The 9,036-nt window shown below is 44.5% G+C and overlaps 1 long non-coding RNA gene across 1 annotated transcript in view; it reads left to right on the top strand.

Annotated features, from left to right (window-relative positions):
* The window catches only part of LOC117940013, a 17,784-nt gene that overhangs the window by 2,890 nt on the left and 5,858 nt on the right, over positions 1–9,036 (top strand). The window contains exons 2-3 of the long non-coding RNA XR_004655693.1: positions 891–895; positions 2,991–2,994. This is a non-coding gene — a long non-coding RNA (uncharacterized LOC117940013). The remainder of the gene's footprint in view (positions 1–890; positions 896–2,990; positions 2,995–9,036) is intronic.

Genomic DNA, 9,036 nt, shown 5'->3' with positions numbered 1-9,036 from the left:
CAGACCCCAGACGCCCCCCATCCCCCTTCCCCCGTCCACGGGTAGTACGTTACGGCTACGGGTAGAAGTTTGTGAAAACACGAGTTACAGGGTTCCTGGAATGCAGCATTAAGACACCCAGTGTCCTCATGTGAGAAGGACCCCAAAAAGACGCTAGAACGAATGTGGGGAGGGGCCCGTGGAGAGTTTTTTAAATTCAAATCACAACAGAAGGTATCTCAGGACACTTAACAAGTTGGTTAGGTCTAGAACTTGGTTAGGTCTACACTTTCTTAAGGAGCTCCGCTAATTCCTCTTCAATGTTAAGGTCAAGGTTCATTTACTGTGTTTCTACAAGCAAATGCAAGTGGAATCACGACTGTGGTTCAATCTCAGGCTCTTGGGACATTTTGGGGACATGTGCTAGTGTGCTTCCAATGTAAGCGACGGGGGACCAAATCCACGGTCCTGGTTCTGTCCACCATCTCTTCTTCCATGTGTGTGCATTCACGTCCCAGTAGTGCTTGTCACTAACGTCCTCAAGTGGTCTCGCCACAGTACTGGGGTGGCACCTTGATCATGGCTTGACACCCTGCACTGTTACTACTATTAATTCTAGTGTTAGTATACCAACTGCTATAACTATGATGAATCCTATGTCTCCTGTTCTTACTATACATCTGTACATCAGTGTCTCTGCGTCCCATCCGGAGTCTGTCTCTCAACAGGAAGTTGTGCCACGCCACTGTCGCACCAAATGCTCGCTCTTGGTGGAAATTGTTGTCTTTTCAAATTACTAGACCTGTCATCTAGACCTGCTCTTTCTGTAAAGCGACCCTGTTGGGATTTGACACTATAAATTAAATTGAATTGAAGAGGATTTTTCCATGGAAGCGTTTTTTATGCATTAGATATGGTCTAACTAATGATCAGACATAAGTTCCTCAGTGTCCTCGTGTCAATTTGAGCACTAGCGTGAAACCTGCACTGACACCTTCATCCGTCGTTATCGCAGATACCATCAGATCCACCGAGGTTTCAGAGTCTCCTTTCCCACGACGGGACCAGAACCTCAAAGGTCAGATTCCCGGAAGCGAGCAAGACGGGCTTAAAAAGCCAGTAAGAGACCTGTCAATGTGCTCGGGAGGGCTTCGTTGTAAAATATTACACATGGTGAGTCAATTTTTCATCCGTAGAGATGAAAAGTGTTGGCAGGGTATCCGGACTAAATGGATTATCTGATGTGGTGATAATTCACTCGCTGATTAATGCAAATGCTGACATTTAGAGTTGAGGGCTCGATGAGCTGAATTAGAGGCCGATCTCTTCTCGCAAATCTGCGTTCTGAGGGTCAATGTTGGCATAAAGATGCCAGCTGTCGTCAGGAGGGAGAATTTAGAGTGTAATGAGTTCCTTTGGTCAGAGAAACTGGGCAAACCGATGAGGCATTGGCCCCTGCTGAAGGGCCCATGGGCAGGGTACAGAAGTCCCATATAACAGGAGCCACCAAAACTCTCAGAGGACCATTGTGTAGAGTCTTACCTTCGAGAACCGTCTTGACGGTGCTGTGGTAAACAGATGGTGTTTGAGTAGTTTTGGATTAAATGTCCAGGGGTTTGGCATTTCAGGTGTCTGCAGGGAGGGTGCTCCAGAGGCGTGGGGCTGAGACACCAAAGGCTCGGTCTCCGAAGGTAGAAAGTCTTGGTGTGGGGAATGGAGAGCGGGCCAGCGTGCGGGGGTGGGGTGTACGGATGGAGAAGGTCGGAGAGGTATTGTGGGACCAGGGCAGATTCGTAGGTGAGAAGGAGGATTTAATATGGATGAGAGTTGTGGTGCTGCCACATCTTGGTGTGAGTGAGGATCGTGGAGGAGAGTTTTGTACATATTTTGGACCTGTCGAAGGTTTTGCTGGGGACCCCAGACAGGACTCCAGTTCAGCAGTCCTAACAGGAGGTAAGAAAAGCACGTATGAGGGTTTCGAGGGTAGTAGCCTTGATTTTTTGCCGGATAATCGCAGAAAAATGGCAGAACATTTGGATCGTGCAACAAGGGCAGGCCGGCTTGGTCCATTCAGGGAATAATTGTTAAGATTTACAAATAACATGTTTATGGCATTGACTCATACTTTACTGGGACGTATTGGGACACATTGGCGAGACTTCTGTGGACAGAGTACACATGACAAAACACTGGTCCAATGAGAGCCAATGAGGTTTTACCACGCATCAGCTAATTTAAACAGCTCATGTTACTGTATGCTGGTTTTGTCTTTAGAGGGGTGCCACCCAAGACTGATTGTGATTGGTTTGAAAAGATTCAAACAACACAGATCTGGACTAGTAGAGTAACCCCTATCTTCCACCACAACACCAGAAAAGAGAATGCATGGGGGGTAATTGTAGGAGTGCTTGGATTGGAAGCTCAATAAACACGCAATTGTTCCATGAAGCGCTTATAGAGACAATTAAATCTGTCAGGCAGCAAGATTTTATGCTTCTGAGATGCTCCCGGTGTGGAAGGGCCCGAGGACTGAACAAAACCAGGATGTAGCCCACTGGAAAACTTTGTCTGGTTAGTGTTAGAGTGCAAGGTGGGTCAACAAGCTTGCAGGACCAACTAATTCACAAGGACCTGCAAATTATCTCTAGTGTGCAGTGTCTAGTGTTCTGGTGCTGCTAAGGTGGAGTTGTGGAGTTCCACTAAAAGCCCTAGATGCTGCCTCGTAAAGCTCAATGTACTCATATCAATGTTGGCAAAATTATCTCTAATTAAAAATGCTAATTTCACATTTATGTCATTACCGAAAGAACGAGATCCAGGGTGCAAGAGGCCGAAATGGGTCTCCCCAGGAGGGGGACTGGGTCTCCCTTAGAGATAGGTTGAGAAGCTCAGTCATCCGAGAGGAGCTCGGAGTAGAGCCGCTGCTCCTTCACGTCGAAAGGAGCCAGTTGAGGTGGTTTGCGCATCTGGTGAGGATGCCTCCTGGGCGCCTCCCTAGGGAGGTGGTCCAGGCACGTCCAGCTGGGAGGAGGCCTCGGGGAAGACCCAGGACTAGGTGGAGAGATTATATCTCCAACCTGGCTGGGGAACGCCTCGGGATCCCCCAGTCGGAGCTGGTTGATGTGGCTCGGGGAAGGGAGGTTTGGGGTCCCCTACTGGAGCTGCTGCCCCCGAGACCCGATACCGGATAGGCGGTCGAAGATGGATGGATAGGTTTAGAATTTTTTTTACATGTTACTTGGTGGTGTATTGTGAAAATATATCCATTAAGGGGGCTTGTTAGTTCGCCGGTGGGAGTGATTAGTACGGAACTGGAGAATTAATAAGAGTCTCAAGCGGCTCAGTGATGGTCCAGACACACCGAACTGACATCAAAGAAGGATTTTGGACGCTATTTAGCCACCTAGCACTTTAACAATCCATCCAAGTCCAGGCACAGCTTCTACAATGTTCATCATCTTAGTTTGAGAAGTTAGCAGGTTAACAATGAAAACCTGGATATTTCACTGGTTAAATGAAACCTCGACCTTCTACAGGATAACCCATCCTAAGGGTTCATTCCCTGAGCAGCACAGACATCTTCATACCAATCCATCATCTAGTTGTTGAGACATTTCACTAGAAAAACTCAAATTTTACCCTCACGGTTAGTAGCTTTTTGGCCATAGCATGCAATCAACCAATCAGAGTATCATCGCCCATTCCCTTTTAACAGCCAGGTTGGTTTTGGACCTTGGTGCATTGTTGTTATGATGAAGGAGGAGAGAGGAAGAAGAGGAGAAGAAACTGATCATGTTGTAAGGGTTTAGGGTTAGCGTTAGGGTTTAGGGGTTTAGGGTTAGGGTTGTGGGTTAGGGTTTCCTTCAGAGGAAACTTGTCTCTGCCTGAAATGTGTCCTCATTAGCTGTCCCTACGTGGTGATGGGTAATTACAACGCCCCGGTGTTCACAGGGGGGGCACACATGCAGTCCTGAATCTCTTTCAACCTCCTTAGTTCTGGGTTTGATGCCAATGAGATTGATAACTGGCTAAATGAAGACGGATCGAGCACGAGCACTGAGCACCCACTACAGAGTGAGTCATCCGTCCTCGGCAACAGCACCATCGATCTTCCCTTGTCCAAAGTACAGTCACTGCCAGTGGAAAGAACAGGGGACACTGTGGCGGGGGTGTGGAGGTTACAGTGTCACATCCAGGCCGGCTACCATCTGTCTCTGGCTTTTTCTAAAAGAAGGACTCAAGGCTTAAGACAGCGGGATGGAACAAGCCTTTGAAGAGGACAGGGACGTGCAGGTCAAAGCAGACACAGGGACAAAAATGTCTCGTCTGACTCTAGAGGAATGTCACCCCAAGGTGTCGGGAATCTCTCAGATAGATGGTCTGGTAAGCAGCTAGACCTCCACTTCAGTCAGATTCCTTGTCATCAACATGGCCGACCCCCAGGGGAAGTCAAATTACAAACCCCAGCAATGCTGGCATTCTTTTCCCAATAAGCACTTTGAACCAAAAGCTTGTATTTACAATTATTTCATCTTGCCAAGATGCATTGTTTCCTCTAATGTAGCTCTGCGTAAATCCTATCAGGAAGACCTCAACGCTCTACCCAACTCCAATCAGCTGTGGGAGGCTTTAAACCAATCAGAATCGTTGGCCAATCACAGAGTCCCAACCCTGTTTTAAATAATCTGTTTCTCCCTTTGCTATCAGCTGTCATTGCAGGCAAAGAGTCCACCCCCCCTTCCCCCCCTTCCCCCCCCAGTCCTCTACTCCAGCTGACCGGTTCGGAGCCTCCTTCGGGTCTTCTGGTCTTCGGGCTCCTTGGTCCCCACCACCGGTGATTCCATCGGGGGGGGGGGCCTGATAGTCCTCTACCCCTATATAAAGATATAAAAATATTCAAATTATTGAAGTACATGTGATGCATGCCATTTTCTCCGGCTTCTTCTTTTCAAAATAAAAGCATGTCCTGACATGTTTTAAACATGCAAGCTTTTCCATTCTATTCCAAGATGGTGTCATGGTTTTTGGGAATTTCCAGTATTCAATTATGACATCCTGTGAGTGGGCCGCATGCCGCAGATGCCATAATCTCACACGAGTCAGGTTTTCATAAAGCAAATAATGTCCCCGTTTGAGATTGGGCCGGTAGGAGACAGAATTTGCCGTTTTTGTCCCAGTCTGACCCTGAGAATTTAAATTTTTGATGCTTTTTCCAGCGTGTTTGGCTCTTTTTTTTTTTTTTTTTTTAATTCATGGTCAATACACCTAATTCATAGGACATTATACCTAATTTTTGAGTTAAAAAAGCAGGCATTGTGACTTATTTTGACTAATAGTTAAGATCCAAGGATGTTGAGTGAATCACAGACTGGTTTGTGTCAAAGTTTAGTCACAATACTGCCTTAAAACTATTTATAAAATTGAATAAAACACCCAAAATGCAATAAAAGGAATCGTTAATTTTTCGTGCAAAGATCGTGATATTGGTAAGTTATTTTTGGGGTATTTTGGTTCAAAGAAACCAAATTTTTTCAGTCTTACACGGCGTTCTACAACAAGAATGTAGTGAATTTAAGATGAAATAAAGCTAGCAAAAAGGTCACATGTTGACAACAAATGAGCAGGAAAACCATTTAAAACAATAAAAGACACAAAATCAACATTTACTCAAGTAACTGAATGCTTCATGTAGTTCTAGTTATATTATATTATTATAGCTTTATAAGTCTTACCTACTTTATGGCGCAACATCACGTCCCTGGTATTAGACTGTGACACACTGTTTCCAACAGGTCTGAGCACCTTGGCGTGACTGGCAGACCCCCCCAGGGCCTCTGGAGAAATCTGGTTCCAATTACTTTGTGTACCGTATGACACATCCATTGTTTTTCCTGGATGCCCAGGAGGCTGCTGGGGGATTCACGAGCTGGCTGTGAGCTACCACCAGACCCCTTTGGAAACCCCCCGTCTGGCTCCTTGTTAACACACTGCTAATAGCCCCAAGGGTGTCTGGATGAGTGATGGGGGTTCGGTTTCACAGGCCCTCTCAGGTCCTGTCTGGGTCACTGCTGCTGAGCCAGCAAACCAAGACCAAATACCCCCAAAACTTTATTATTAACTTAGCTCACATCGGCCTTGTTAAAATGAACCGCCTAGACCAGTAACTCCCAACCAGGGGTTCTTGTACTCATATGTGAAAAGATCATATAGTAGCTCAACTAATCCCCCGAAAAAAGAAATTATAATTTAATTAGAAGACTAAATCCATATATATAGATATATAAACATTAGGGTCAACTGTAACACCTGAAAAACTACCGTTACGTAAGAAGCTGTGTTCAAGTCCTTCAACTGACGATCTCGACTAAATCTCTCAGCCTTTAAGGCAATCCATAAGCAAGAATAATATATATATATATATGCTGCCTTTGATCACATGAGAGGTAAGAAAGTCTGTTTGATGATGTTGAAACATGCCGTGTTTAGAGAGATGTATGGGTAATCCATCGGTTATACAACCCAGGACTCTGTTAGAACCCCCCTTGTTCTTTTGATCCTATAACTGCCTATTCCAGTTTCCATGAAAGACCTCGTGACACCAATCTCAGTTTTCTCGGGAAGCCACGCAACTGCAGAGACGTCACCTGATGCCGAATGGTGTTACCACTACGGAGATGCTTCCCTGCCAAATTAGGATTGTTCCTCCTCTGAAATGGTCCAGAGAGCTCCATCAAGAGGGCAGAACTGAAAACGACTCAAAGGCCTTGAGACAGGATTTCAGGACTGCTAAGGGCAAGAGTCCACATCCCTCCATTTTGATTTATTCAGTTCTATAGTCTGTCAATAATTTCCGTCCCATCACGGAAGTCTAAAAGTTTCAAACACCTTCGCCACAATGTAATAATTCAACCCTGGTGGTGAGATGCTGGCCTTTACGGGACTTGGTTTTGGACCTTTTAGAGCCCCTAAAACCCCGACAAGTCAAAGATTAGATTGACACACTGCAGATTTGAAAGATGAATGAATGATAATGTGTAGTTCAGAGCTGGCAGGATCCAGTCCAGATGGTAGATCGCCTGATGCATGACTTCCACGCGACATATCTATGTCTCTATATTTGGCAAAGCCCCTAATGTCACACTCGTAATTTGTTTAATGAGCCGCGGTTTTGTTCCTTGTAGGTTCATCCGTGTGCACCAGCCCTGATCCAGTTCTCTCTATTAGCTTTCAACTCTCAAGTCGTATGAGTGAATGTAGGGGTTGTTAGAAAATGTACTGTATGTACCCTTGTGTGTCTCAAATAAACCTTTGGAAAACTTTGGAAAAGGTCATAAAAACTCAAGGTTACTTACAAAAAGTGATGAAAGGCCTTTCATAAATAGCGCGAGACAACAAACGTACGCCAACGCATGTCCTCAAGGTGTGACCATTGTAAATTTTAACAAATACTTCAGTACTAAATTTCACGTATCTGTACTTTAGAATAGAATAGAATAGCCTTGATCACAACATGGACTATAATCCTATAATGACTGCAGGGTAAGTGAGTTAAGGTCCACAGTTGAGTTGAGACACTATATGCAGTACATATGAAAAATAAGTCTGGTTTTATACACAGTACAGTGTGGATTATTGCACATTATTTGAGTATTTTTACTTACAGAAGAAATGGGTTACGCTGGAAAAAAGCAGGTTTGGAGAATCGTTGCTCCTTGAGTGCCAAGATAATGCTCCCTCCGGTCAAAAAATACAAAATACACAGGCCAAAACAAAAGAAGGAGAAGAGGAGGAGGAAGCATAATGACTAATAGTGTCATGGAAAGACCTGCTGCAGGATCTGCTGCCATGGTAACAGACGATGACCGCCCCGATGACAGGGGTGAAGAAGTTTATAACTAAAGTTGTACTTTTACTTCTACTTAAGTACAGTAAATACCAGATACTTTAAGACTTTTACTAGAGGAATATTCCAAAAGATACTTGTACTTTTCCTCAAGTAGTGCTTTTTAAGTACTTTATACAAGACTGTGTGTGATTTGGATGTCTCAACCTATTTATTAAAGACCTTTTATTACTTTTTGTACCCAATCCGGAGTGCCCGGACTTGATTTTTTATAACTTTTTTCGTCATAATTCTCCCTTTTTGTGACCTTTGAATGTATAACTGATCGCATTTCTACCCATTTGTTGCATTTGTTGTCATTTGTGTTGCTTTCCCTGACACTTGTGCCACCTTTTCTGAATTTTGTCACATTTTTGTTGATGTGAAGCCCTCCAAAATTCAGCAAAACCACTTTTCTTGAAGGCATCTACAAAAAAGTGACCATCATTAACACACAACACCGGCACGACACATGAACCATAACTTGTCATGACAGTGTCGTGTCACTTTTGCGTAGATACCTTTAAGTAAAGTGGAACCAAAAGTTCCTTCTCCATCAGAGAGCTTAGCAAATCAAGCAAATCCAAAATTACATTTTCAAAAGCAGGCAACCCCGCACCCGACACTCGGCAACCCGTTTCAAATCCTAAATCAATTTCTGAGGCTCAAAGTCAAAATCTGCTGCATGTGTTGCGTAAATGCCAATTTTTTTTAAAATTTTGACACAACCAGATCGAATTTATTGCGAATCTAAACTCCTGGAACAAAACACAGGGGCAAAATAGTTAAAAACTTAGCTAAACTAAGGCGGCAACGCAATGAAACGTCAACACGTCGTAAAGGCCAATCAAATACTTGCAGTTGCAGACTCCTGGTTGGTCATTTTGTAAGATGGTGCATTATCATTGTTTTCCCCGCAATATCGGAACCGTGGCTCCGCCCCGAGACGACTGTGATTGGTTTAAAGAAATGCCAATAAACCAGAACATGGTTTTCTAGGCAGACCCTCCTCCGCAGCACTGTGGAGGAAGGTCTGGCAATGAGAGACTTGGGGGCAACCTACAGATCCGCTCCCAATTCAGCATCAAACAGAACCACTGGAGATATTTTTTCAGTGCCAAACAATATCAGTTATTCCGTGAGAGGAGGGAGAGAGAGAGGGAGAGAGAGAGAGA

This window comes from Etheostoma cragini, unplaced genomic scaffold (assembly GCF_013103735.1).
Source record: "Etheostoma cragini isolate CJK2018 unplaced genomic scaffold, CSU_Ecrag_1.0 ScbMSFa_1523, whole genome shotgun sequence".
Classification (NCBI taxonomy): domain Eukaryota; kingdom Metazoa; phylum Chordata; class Actinopteri; order Perciformes; family Percidae; genus Etheostoma; species Etheostoma cragini.
Note: the sequence above shows the minus strand (reverse complement) of the source record. Positions and strands in the feature narration are given on the sequence as shown.